This window comes from Amphiprion ocellaris, chromosome 22 (genome assembly GCF_022539595.1).
Source record: "Amphiprion ocellaris isolate individual 3 ecotype Okinawa chromosome 22, ASM2253959v1, whole genome shotgun sequence".
In the NCBI taxonomy this organism is placed as follows: Eukaryota; Metazoa; Chordata; class Actinopteri; family Pomacentridae; genus Amphiprion; species Amphiprion ocellaris.
The window spans coordinates 5,140,083-5,154,175 of NC_072787.1; the positions used below are offsets into that span (position 1 = coordinate 5,140,083).

At 36.1% G+C, this 14,093-nt stretch overlaps 1 long non-coding RNA gene across 1 annotated transcript; it reads left to right on the forward strand.

The window, feature by feature from the left end:
• Positions 1-1,078: 1,078 nt before the first annotated feature.
• Positions 1,079-2,523, forward strand: LOC118470459 (uncharacterized). The gene is made up of 3 exons (XR_008600341.1): positions 1,079-1,459; positions 2,162-2,270; positions 2,427-2,523. It is a non-coding gene; the product is annotated as an uncharacterized LOC118470459 (long non-coding RNA).
• Positions 2,524-14,093: the final 11,570 nt, after the last annotated feature.

Genomic DNA, 14,093 nt, shown 5'->3' on the forward strand with positions numbered 1-14,093 from the left:
TTCACTGATGTAAGGCCGATGAAAATGACATGGATGGCCTCAGACTTATGATTAATGACTCGCGCCACAAGTGAAGGTGAAGTCCTGAATGTAAAAATAGTAGAATGCAGAAAAGTGGATGGGGAAAAAAGAGATAGATGATAATATCAAGAAAGCGTAGTTCCCAAAGTCAAAATGGACCACTGAGTCAAACTGTGTTTGAGAGACATTGTGGTTTTATTAAAAAGGCACTATGTGTAGCATTTTATCATTAGAAAGTCTTTCATATCAATCTTTCAAGATGAGTGTATCTGCATCAAGAAACCCTAAACACAGTGTCAAAGACAATAATAGTCTGCTGCACCTTCTGCTGGATCTAATTTATGACAACTGGTTGCTTTAAAAAGAAAAATAAAACATAAAGAGAACCATGAACATATGGGTCAATACATAAGTGAGGAACTTTTGAAATCCATGGGATACATCTTGCATACATTTTTATAAAAAAAAAATTAAATATATATATATATATATATATATATATATATATATATATATATATGGCATGCCGTTTAGGAAATTATATATATATAAAATCTAGAATTCTGAATATATTGAATGAAAGTTTGAATATATTGAATGAAAGTCGGAATATATTGAATGAAAGTTTGAATATATTGAATGAAAGTCTGAATATATGGAATGAAAGTCGGAATATATTGAATGAAAGTCAGAATATATTGAATGAAAGTTGGAATATATTGAATGAAAGTGTTCAGACTTTCATTCCATATATTCAGATTCTCATTCCATATATTCAGAGTTTCATTCAATATATTCAGAGTTTCATTCAATATATTCAGTTTCATTCAATATATTCAGAGTTTCATTCCATATATTCAGAGTTTCTTTCAATATATTCAGAGTTTCATTCAATATATTCAGAGTTTCATTCCATATATTCAGAGTTTCATTCCATATATTCAGAGTTTCATTCAATATATTCAGATTTTCATTCCATATATTCAGATTTTCATTCCATATATTCAGAGTTTCATTCAATATATTCAGAGTTTCATTCCATATATTCAGAGTTTCATTCAATATATTCGGATTTTCATTCAATATATTCGGATTTTCATTCCATATATTCCGAGTTTCATTCAATATATTCAGAGTTTCATTCAATATATTCGGATTTTCATTCCATATATTCAGACTTTCATTCCATATATTCCGAGTTTCATTCAATATATTCAGAGTTTCATTCAATATATTCAGAGTTTCATTCAATATATTCCGAGTTTTTACCTACCGAGCCCCGGAAGGGACATGTCGGTATGGCGAAACGACAATGGAGGACACCCACCCGTACGAGAGTTTTATTGAGTTTTATTTTGTAATCAGCCTAAAATACAAAGACATTCAAGCAGTGCGATGCATGAGGAGTCTGCCATGCAGACCAGCGATCCTGATCCTGGTAAGTTTTATTTCTCCAACACCCTGCTGTTAGCCCGCTATGAATACACAGCTACAGTAGTCCCACATTAATATTATGAAGGCTACACCAGCTAACGTGGTAGGACACAGCATCAGTGATCAGAGGTTGGCGTTGAACTGTTGTTTGCTAACCAGTTAGCCGCCGCTAAGCTAACAAACTATGGAACAATTCCTTATAAAACCTGAGAAAAGGAGCAGCAGTATTTCCTAACAAGACCTGTATTCAAAACCTCCCACGTTGTTACACAACGGCCCATTAATCATATTACTGAACTATATGGTAATCATTGAAATTTCTCTTGAAGAATCAATGAACTGTTTGCTAACATTATCATTAATGTAAGTCTAAAACTAATTCAACTGATCAATTTAACACAATGAAGTAAAGAGTACTGGTAATGTGCAGCTATTTTTATCATTTCAAGGTAAAATGCTGACTGTTCTTGAGGTTTCAACTTTGCAGATGTGGAAATTCAAAGCATTGATTTCCTTTACTCAGATTTTTTTGGGTGGTTTTCAGTTGTGCCTCAAAGCAAGGCATTTAGCACTGTTAGAAATTATTACAGGTATTTTTGTAACACTTTCTAACATCGTATGGACAAAGCAATAATTAATCAGTTAATGGAGAAAATGGTTTTAAATTACAGATGCTATCATCAACATTTCTTATTCATTTATTTAGTTGTCGGCCTTGGATGATGAGGTCCAGTTACCAGGATCACTACTCTGCAGCTCACTGATCCCATCCTGCAGCTCATCCATGCCGTCCTCCTCTCAACAGACCAAATCAAGTAAGATCTGTTTAGACTGTGTGGACAACAACATGATCAATATGTTAACTTTCAGCCCATCCTAAAATCACAAAACAGAACATTTACTTTAACTGTGTTTATGAATATAGAAAGTAATTACTAACAACTAATACCTTTTTGGGTGCTTTTATGCAGGAAAAAGGAAGCAGGATGCTACTGTGGATCTGCTCTTCAGATTAGCTCTGCTGTGATTAACAATCTGCCTTCATCGCAGTCACAGCCAACGGGGAAGGCAAGTAATTGTCAGAGATGTTTTGACTCTTCACACTGAACATGTTAGCGTTAGCTTAGTTACTTAGCTTCGACTATGTTTTCATCCATTACATAACAGTTAAACGCAGTAAGTTGATGATAATATCTATGTTCATCTTTACAGATGGTCTTAAGGTTAATTGCGAGGCAGAGGTCAGCTGTTGCCTGGATATCCGGGATCACGCCACTGGTGGGACACAATTGTACTGGATTTCAGCTGAAGGCTGCTGTTCTGTCCAAACTGTCATGAGACACTGACATTTTTATTGTGATATACCCACCACTGTTGTTAGTTTTTGTTTCAATAAATTGTTTGAGATGAGGAAATCGCTATTGCATGCTTCTACTTAAATGCCCTACTTTCATGATTTGGTATCACCATAGCATGAATTTTTTACATTTTCCATAAATTTCACCCAAAAGTTGAATAACTATTTGTGAGCGGTGTATGTATACACGTCATCTAAGCACACTTCAATAATATATCTGCTGCAGTAGTGCAGTTTATCTATCTTGCTTGGTGTGATATGTTCAAAAGCACCACTAATTATCTGTCAAAATGTGTGTAACAGAAGTGTGCACTGAACACTGAATAAAGTCTGTAGATTATAGACAAAACACGCATCTTTCATCACAAATTTCTGTTTATTCCCCCAACGTGCAAGAGTTAAAATACAAAACAGGTGAAGTTAAATAACTAAAATGTAAAAGAATTTACAAAAAAGAAGATTTTTTTTTTTTTTTTAAAAGATCAGAAGTAGTGGATAATGCAGTTTATTTCTGGGACAGTCTCTCCAGCACTGACACCGTACGTCCCATCAGTCCAACCAAGGTGTTTGAATTTTCATCCATCCTCTGGATGTTCTGGAGCATAGCAGTGGTCAGGTCTTGGTCTCTGGATGTTCTGGAGCATGGCAGAGGTCAGGTCTTGGTGTCTCCTCAACTGTTCCTCTGACCTCTCCAGATACTGCAGCAGATCCACAGTAGCATCCCGCTTCCTTTTTCCTGCATAAAAGCACCCAAAAAGGTATTAGTTGTTAGTAATTACTTTCTATATTCATAAACACAGTTAAAGTAAATGTTCTGTTTTGGGATTTTAGGATGGGCTGAAAGTTAACATATTCATCATCTCTGCACTTTTAAACTTTATTTTTATTTTTATTTTTTCTGTTAAAAAATTTTGCCACCCTTGTATATATTGTAAATAAAGCTGCTGTAACAATGTAAATTTCCCCTGGAGTGGGGAGAAATAAAGAACTTTATCTTATCTTATCTTATCTTATTGATCATGTTGTTGTCCACACAGTCTAAACAGATCTTACTTGATTTGGTCTGTTGAGAGGAGGACGGCATGGATGAGCTGCAGGATGGGATCAGTGAGCTGCAGAGTAGTGATCCTGGTAACTGGACCTCATCATCCAAGGCCGACAACTAAATAAATGAATAAGAAATGTTGATGATAGCATCTGTAATTTAAAACCATTTTCTCCATTAACTGATTAATTATTGCTTTGTCCATACGATGTTAGAAAGTGTTACAAAAATACCTGTAATAATTTCTAACAGTGCTAAATGCCTTGCTTTGAGGCACAGCTGAAAACCACCCAAAAAAATCTGAGTAAAGGAAATCAATGCTTTGAATTTCCACATCTGCAAAGTTGAAACCTCAAGAACAGTCAGCATTTTACCTTGAAATGATAAAAATAGCTGCACATTACCAGTACTCTTTACTTCATTGTGTTAAATTGATCAGTTGAATTAGTTTTAGACTTACATTAATGATAATGTTAGCAAACAGTTCATTGATTCTTCAAGAGAAATTTCAATGATTACCATATAGTTCAGTAATATGATTAATGGGCCGTTGTGTAACAACGTGGGAGGTTTTGAATACAGGTCTTGTTAGGAAATACTGCTGCTCCTTTTCTCAGGTTTTATAAGGAATTGTTCCATAGTTTGTTAGCTTAGCGGCGGCTAACTGGTTAGCAAACAACAGTTCAACGCCAACCTCTGATCACTGATGCTGTGTCCTACCACGTTAGCTGGTGTAGCCTTCATAATATTAATGTGGGACTACTGTAGCTGTGTATTCATAGCGGGCTAACAGCAGGGTGTTGGAGAAATAAAACTTACCAGGATCAGGATCGCTGGTCTGCATGGCAGACTCCTCATGCATCGCACTGCTTGAATGTCTTTGTATTTTAGGCTGATTACAAAATAAAACTCAATAAAACTCTCGTACGGGTGGGTGTCCTCCATTGTCGTTTCGCCATACCGACATGTCCCTTCCGGGGCTCGGTAGGTAAAAACTCGGAATATATTGAATGAAACTCTGAATATATTGAATGAAACTCTGAATATATTGAATGAAACTCGGAATATATGGAATGAAAGTCTGAATATATGGAATGAAAATCCGAATATATTGAATGAAACTCTGAATATATTGAATGAAACTCGGAATATATGGAATGAAAATCCGAATATATTGAATGAAAATCCGAATATATTGAATGAAACTCTGAATATATGGAATGAAACTCTGAATATATTGAATGAAACTCTGAATATATGGAATGAAAATCTGAATATATGGAATGAAAATCTGAATATATTGAATGAAACTCTGAATATATGGAATGAAACTGAATATATTGAATGAAACTCTGAATATATGGAATGAAACTCTGAATATATGGAATGAAACTCTGAATATATTGAATGAAACTCTGAATATATTGAAAGAAACTCTGAATATATGGAATGAAACTCTGAATATATTGAATGAAACTGAATATATTGAATGAAAGTTTGAATATATTGAATGAAACTCTGAATATATGGAATGAGAATCTGAATATATGGAATGAAAGTCTGAACACTTTCATTCAATATATTCCAACTTTCATTCCATATATTCAGACTTTCATTCAATATATTCAAACTTTCATTCAATATATTCAGTTTCATTCAATATATTCCAACTTTCATTCAATATATTCCGACTTTCATTCAATATATTCCAACTTTCATTCCATATATTCAGAATTCTAGATTTTATATATATATATATAAAATTTCCTAAACGGCATGCCATATATATATATATATATATATATATATATATATATATATACATATATATATATATATATATATACATATATTTAATTTTTTTTTATAAAAATGTATGCAAGATATATCCCATGGATTTCAAAAGTTATATATATATATATATGTATATATATATACATATATATATATATATATATATATATATATATATATATATATATATATATATATATATATATATATATATATATATATATATATATATATATATATATGTTCATTATAATCATACCTTTACAAATTCCATAATTATTTATTATGGGAACAATCAACTTATTCATAAAAAATGACTGGATATCACTAAAATGTCAACTAAATAACCATCCAAATTTAATAACAACCACCTTCAAATTAGCTAAACAATAATGAAATGAGCTGATTCAAAAATTGTTGTAATTGTTTTCTTTTATTAAGTTGAGATAATCATGACAGATATTTCTTTTTGGCAATGTATCACATTTTATATTGAAAATAACAAATTGTATCTGTGTCTGAGAAATCACTTCAACTAAGTTCCCCATAATAAAAACACCTCTCCAGGAAGTGTGTTGATTCCAGATCACATGACCTGCTCCACATGATGTCATTTCCTCCTGAAGAAAAGACTGGCCAGACTCCAAGGCTTTCTGAGTTATTTAATATAAAGTACTGTGTGAGTCAAGTGTGGATTTATCGCATGTCAACAGGTTTACTATAATATCTTTAGAAATAACTTTCAATTTCAATTTTACTCAATTGTGTATATAATATTTTAGAGGAAACTTTCTGTAAAAATACCATGTGGTGTTTGGTTAGAGGCAGCCATGTTGATTTTCGGCCTGAAAACAGCAAAAATGTCAACTATGATACCTGTCAACTAAGTTACAATAAGTCCTGCAATTATATATTGACCCATATCATCTCTCATGTTACCTAATGCCTGACTTTTGAGTCCATAACTTAGCAAGTTTTGTTGCGTAGATACAAAGTACAGATCAGGATGTGGCCCTAAATCCAAATCTATGCTCGAAGGTCTCCTTAATAGCCCCATAATGGAACAATAGACCTTATCTAGGCAGACATTTTGACCTAAATCTTGCATCACAAAACTCTTTATTAACGTTGCTAGTTAGCCTTGTCTCAAACATTTCTACTTAATGGCTGCTCCCATGCTCAGAAAACAAATCAAAGCCACTCAGAGCCTTGTAGGAGTAAGATAGAGTGCCAACGTAAATTTCCTGTGCCAGAAAAATGACAACAGAAAAATCGTCATGAAAATGGTGATATATGAAGTGTTAATAGAACAGACTGATCTATACAGGCTGTCAACAAGGTTTTATGTTTGAACATAGCAAAAATTAGGTTAACTGCTTCTGGCAGCAGCTTCCATGCCAACGGAAAAGGATGTCAGAGGGACTGATACATCACTTAGTACTGATTGATTGGCTGCACGGTGGCAAATAATTTCAGACACAGAATGGCTAAAGTCAGGAAGAATAATATGCGTTTTGCTTATTCTGGCTTGTCAAGCAGAAGTTTAAACAACGTCTAGACATATTTTGTGAATATAAAATCACGTCACATTAAATGATTTAATCCCACTATTGTATAATTTAAACATGTCTAACTGTGGCAGTACCCATAATGCAGTAGTGCACAGCAGGAGGGTGAGATGTGTCTCCCAAAAATGACATTTTTGAACAACAAAAGTGAATTTTCAATCGTGCTTTGAGGGAAACATATATTCTCCAGAATTGTATTCGTGACATATCACAAATACAGTTCTAGCCGGTGTATGATTGCTGATTATTATATTGCTTTTCAACCATCAGCCACACAGTCAATGTGGACTTTGTGACTCTTTGGAAGTGCAAATATTTCCTATTATGACACAGTGGTACCTTACTGGGAGAAAATAAGTTTCTTTCCAAACTTATTTGCAAATGCAGACTAGTCATCCTGCATGATGCAGTGTTGTTTTTTCCAATATAAAGTGACAAGACATGTACCAATCATGCAGCAATGCTTGAAGGCATCATTACCATCATATGTCTCTGGAAACAAATGGCGTAAAAAATGTCGAATACACCAGTTACAAAGCAGTGTTTGCTAGTGAATGTATAAGGCATTCTGTATGGGGAGACAATCATTTTAAAGCCTGGTGCTTTATGAGGTTTATAATGGGCACTGATCTCTATCTGCAGTGTGGAGGGAAGATGGAGGTGATTAGCAGTTGATGCTCCCTCAGGCTTGGGATTATGGTAAATATACTGGCCGTCTCTGGGGATCATTAAAAACAGCTTCCTCATCCCTTCCAAGTGACTGCTTATGTTACTGGACCCTTGGAGGCAAAGCAAAACCAGCCACCGCCGCTATCATTTTAGAGGGAAATGGAGTGTGTGGCGTATCAAAGGACAGATTTCCATTAGGCCCAAGCAGTTCTTAAGTGTCCTGTCTGTGGTATGTTAAGTATGCTGTTTTAAAGTGTTAAATATTCAGGAAAAAGGACAAGAGTTAAAATGAAAAATACCACAAAGTCAGACTTAGACCCAACCATACAGGATTTTAATAACTGCAAAATACTGTAGCTTGTCTCACTTCAGCAAAATAATAATTCAGAAATAGTGTCATGAAACCAAAACTCCGACTTTGAAATGACACCTGCCTAAAAAAATACGATACCACAGCAAATACCTGAAACATCATGGAAAGTAATGAAATATTGTACGACAGAACATCCATTCATCCATTATCTATACACCGTTTAATCCTCATGAGGACTGCAGGGGGCTGGCGTCTATCCCAGCTGACTGAGGGCAAAGGCAGGGGTCTATCACAGGGCTACATATAAAGACAAACAATCACACTCGCATTCACACCTACGGATAATTTAGTTACCAAGTAACCTGAGCATGATTTTGGAATTTTGTATTTCCAGGAGAGCCTCTTCCACTTGACCAGTCTGTTGCTTTTTGTGCTTAGACCAGATCGTATTAATATAACTATTAAATCAATAAACATTTATTAGATCAATGTAGATCGTGAACCAGCTTTGAGAGAGCCTGTTCTCATTTATTGTAATTTCTGAATGTAATTTGACTAAGTTGAAAATTCACACAGAGGACCTGCCTCTGCAGAGATCATGTATTGACTTGAGCCATTTATGTTCAGTCTGACAGTCTTGGCTTGAGCTTCATCACACAAAGTGCCAGACTTACAATTAGCCATATGTGTTTATTATTTTCATGTTCAATCCAGTTGTTCTCATATAAGTATGTTTTTGACAACAAATTATTACATTTATAACATTAATATCAGATTATTGTAAATAATTGGATCAATGTCATGGTGTTGTTAGAGCTTTTACATGTGATAATCTAATGTCCCCTATACATAATTTATTTTGTACTTGATTTTATATTTCCTACCTGGTATCAGTTAATAAACAGCATTTAAGAGGTTGAAAACAGCTTCTTTCCAGGTTTGTACTCTACTGGCCCCATTTTCTAGTAATTGAACTTATTGACAAAAATGTTCATCAGTATAAATTGATTTTTATAAAAGGTGTTGTTGATCTGCTCACTATGAATACCAGACTTTTAGCAGCTTGATAAAGTTAATGTCATCAGTGTGAAGGCTGTGTTTGCTCATACAGACCACATTGGTTTGGGCTTTACTATAAAGATAAAGCCAAGTTTAACAGTTATCGTTGTTCGTAGATAATTACCTTGTCAATCTCTGACGGTGAAAAACGTTTGCTTGTTATAAAATTATGTTTGACTATGTTATCTATCACATTCACCAACTGGTCATTCTATGAATTCTTTGTAGAAATCAGCATGTCAAGATGCTTTACTTTTAATCATTTTTTGGTCATTTTTGGCTTTATTTGACAGGTTAAGTTGAGAACCAGATAGGAAAGTAGGGGAGAGAAATAGGGGGAAGACCTGCAGCAAAGGGATGTGAGCTAGAATTGAACCCAGGCTGCTGTGTTGGGGACTATAACCTCTGTTTATGGGCTGCCCGCTCAACCAGTTGAGCTATCTGGGCACCCCAAGATGCTTCACTTATTTGGATGAGTTGGCTCCCTCAGACTGACCGACCTCCCATCCATCCATCCATCCATCCATCCATCCATCCATCATCTATACACCCCTTAATTCTCATTAGCTTCGCGGGGGGCTGAAGCCTGTCCCAGCTGACTAAAGGTGAAGGCAAGGGACACCCAATCTATTGCAGGGTAACACATAGGGACAAACAATCACTCTCACATTCACACCTACGGGCAATTTAAAATGATCAATTAACCTCAGCATGTTTTTGGACTGTGGGAGGAAGACGGAGTACCTGGAGGAAACCCACGCATGCACAGGGAGAACATGCAAACTCCATGCAGAAAGGTCAAAAGCCCAGGCTGGGACGCAAACTGGGGCTTTTCTTGCAGCAAGGCAACAGTGCTAACCCCTGAGCCACTGCGCATGGACCATAGAATTCTAAAAATTGTTCTGCTGTCAGCGCTCTGTGTGTGCTTTCGTCGCTTACTATAAAATAATTCCATGTTTCACTTCATGTGTCTGCCTTATGCACAACCTGTGGACCATCAGAAGCAGCGTTTTGTATTTGCAGTCATGTTTTTAGACCCCGAAGCTGCTGGAGAAAAAAGAAGCAGCTGTCACGCCCACTTTGCCTGCAGGGAAGCAGAGCTGCAAACACTCACTGCCCTGCTGTTACACGTTGACGCTAATGATCAGAAATATTACTCTAAGCAAATACTGCTGATCAGTTTAAGCATGTAATAAAAAAGAATTTCATATTGCGGTTAACAGCAAAGTATCGCGGTACTTTTCTAGTATCGGTAAACAGTGCAACACTTTTCAGCAGTGCAGTGTCATTGCCAATTTTAGAAAATGTCCATAATTTTGAAATCCCTCCCTAAGTTCTATCTGTGTATTTGTATGGTTCTAATGTATCTCTCATTACTCATGAAAAAAATACAAGATAAATGAGATAATTTATAATAATTTAAAGCCATCCTTTCAGTCCATCTACAGCTAATTATAGCTCTTTAACAGTCAATCCATTATAAACCTTTCCCATGAGCAAATGAACAAGCTGTGTGTTTACTCAGCCAGTCTGTCGGCAGCCAAGACTTTAAGCCACACTATTCAAAACCAACATGCTAAAGCCCACTGAGATGTAGAGGGTCAATAAGCAGACTCCCACACTCACTGTAATGGCAGTGAAGCCACGTCACCCAGCAGCAGGGTTTACCCTCTGGGACGTCCACGCCGAGGCTGTGACAGCCTTCAAGCTTTCACACACTTCTCACCTTCAGCAGAGAAACTGTTGCAAAGGCTTTGACATGAGACAGACTAGAATAAAAGGTGAGATCAGAAAGCTGTTTTCAGTGAGCATTTAAGTTTTAAACACAAGACCAGTTAAACATTAATCCATGCACACATAATACTTTCACAGGATAAAAGTAAAAAAAAAAATCATATTCAAACTATTTCTCAAATGATTCCAAATGATTTCACTGAGCCTTTGCTAGGACTTGCTTTTAGTTCTCTTGATTTTAGACAGCCACAGTTTATTTTTAGTTGCATTTAGTTAACAGCAGTTCCATTAATTCCTCCCCTAACTTGTCATTGTTTCTCATTCATTCAAAGAAAATAATGTTAACTTTGAGAATCTGACTGTGTTTGAAAACTGCCTAGGATAATAGCAGTGTGTATGGATTTGGCCAAAATGCATGGACACCCTTAAAATTTTACACAATCTCAAATATTATCATGAAATATTTGTGGAAAAATATTTTTTGTGTATCAAAAGGTGTGGCTGCATTAGACAGACACAAACAAATACAATGATTTTTTTTTGCTTGTTTATTGTTTAAAAGAAAAACTAACAAAACTAAATTCTTGACAGTTTCAATATGTCAGCACTCAACATTGTCGGTATCAAAGTCAACAAATAACAGAGAACATGTTCAAAACTGAACAAAAAATAAAGCATCACATCAAATGAATATTTAGTAGTCCTGTCATTAGCAGCAGTAGAGCTCTAATCCTGGCTGGCATTGTTACCCATGAGCCTTTTACACTGTTGAGGGGTAATCTGGTCCCATTGTTTTTGAATCACTGCTTTTAATTCTTCTAAATTCTTTGGTTTACACTTTGAAACAGACCTTTTGATAATAAACCACAGATTTTCAATGAGGCTCATGTCCTGGGATTGATCTGGCCACTCTAAGACCTGGATACTAAACTCCTGCAGCCAAGTTCTACTGGTCCTGGATCTGTTCAAGGGGCATTATCTTTAGAAACATCCAGTTTGACCTCGATGGAACAGAGCACGTGCAGAAGGGAGCACATGGGTTTGGAGAACGGCCCAATACTTGGCAGAGTTCAATGTGAGATGACCAACACCTGCAGCACTCATGAATTCCCAAACCATGATACTGCATCCACCATGCTTCACAGTGGGTGCTGTACATGCTGGAGATAATGCTTCTCCTGGTCTTCTGTGTACCCACACATTAGCAGGAGGAAGATAAAGCTGGAAACTGGACCTGTCTGACCACAGAGTCTTCTTCCAGTTCCTGGCTGTCCAGTTCTTGTGTGCTTGAACCCAACAACACTGGGCTAACCTCTGTCTCTCATTGATCAGGGGCTTCTTTGCAGCCTTGTAGGACCTTAAGCCATGATCTAAAAGTCGACCACGTACAGTGGAACACTGGACACCAGTTTGGTTTGACCACTGCTGTGAAGCTCCTGTGATGTCATTCGGATGTTTTTCCTGCACATGTGAATCAAGATGCGGTCATTTCCTGCTGAAGAAACCCTTGGATGCCCAGATCTTGGTTTGTCCTAAAAGCTGTTGGATCGTCTGTATTTCTGCAGAGTGTATCCAACTTCCGAAAGACTGCATCTGCACTTCCTGGCTATCTGGCAGCAGCTGTACCCTTCCTGGCTGGAAGTCTCCATCTATATATCCAGTATGGATCAGTAGAGTCTATCTCTCCTACAATGTGGTAAAACATGTAGGATTGCTTACATTACACGACTATATGGTAGAGTTATTAAAAGTCATACAGCATCCCACCATCATGGCTGTTTTTCCACCAGAGAAATTCTTGGATGATTGAGTATTTTGTATTATTATAGATCAAAGTACAACATATTATTTCTTGAAACATTCTTTTATTTAGAGTTTACTTTTAAGGCCAATTTTACCATTGTGTTTTATGTGGCTGTATGAGTGAAATGACACTGAATTCCTACTGAAGTTATATAGCTATTGAATAGGTGAAAAAGGTTCACAATGGGACCAAACTAATCTGTGCATTAAAATTCAAATAAAAAATATCGACAGCCAGGGAGCTGTACAAAAAGGCACCTAGTTGAACTGAAGCAAGACTAATGTCAGGCTTCCAAAGCAACCAAAATATCAGGAGAACTGCAAACACTTCAGAGAATGCAATGATTAGTCATACAATATCACACCGTCATGGTTGTGACAATCACGCCTCCACAATTATGAAAAAATATCTCTACTGCCAGAATTTCATTGTAACATACATGCAAAAACATAACAATTTATTACTGATGGAACGATGGAAGATCTGGATAGACTGTTCTAAAAAAGATACAGCATGTGTAATTAGTCCTTATAATGAGCAAGATAAGATAAAAGATAAAAGTAACAGTAGTTAGAAATTAACCTGAAAATAGTCAAGGGCTCATAGAGTTAATTTAAGAGATGCCAAAAAATGATGTGTGAGGTTAGTGTATGGCTCCTTGGCCATCCTTGGTAATGACTGTAAATAGAAAACTAAGCTGAACATGCTAACAATTACAACTTATTTTGCACATGAACACAGTTTCTCCCATTCCTTAGTCTTTTGCTTTTGCCTTTTTGTGGTTTTGTAAAACCTAAAAGAAAAAACATCCTCAACACTTTAAATTTAAACTATCCCTTTTACTACAACCATATGCACATCCCTTTATCATGAGAAAAAATGAAAAGCCTGACGGGCCAGCCATGACGGGATGGTTGCTAAAACTGTGATCGGATCACTTCTGTTTGGCCTAATCCATTGAAACAAATAATAAATAAATAGAAGATGCATGCAGGGAGACAGATGATAACCCCCTTTTGGAACTATCTTTACACAGGTTGTGTTTGCAAGTGCAAGCAAATGCATAAGTATCAGCTTATTGCCAAAAATGTGTGCTTGGTTGGTTCTCTAGTCATCAGCTTTAATACAGAGAATGTTAATGTTCCTGTTTCACACCGTCAAGGAAAAACCTCAACCTCAATGCCACTTAAAAACACAGGCTTTCAGCTCGGCCACCATGCATCTATGAGTTTATGCAAATGACTCTGTAAGAGTTTCATAAGACCAAGGTTGTCACAGTTTTTTCATCTCGTATA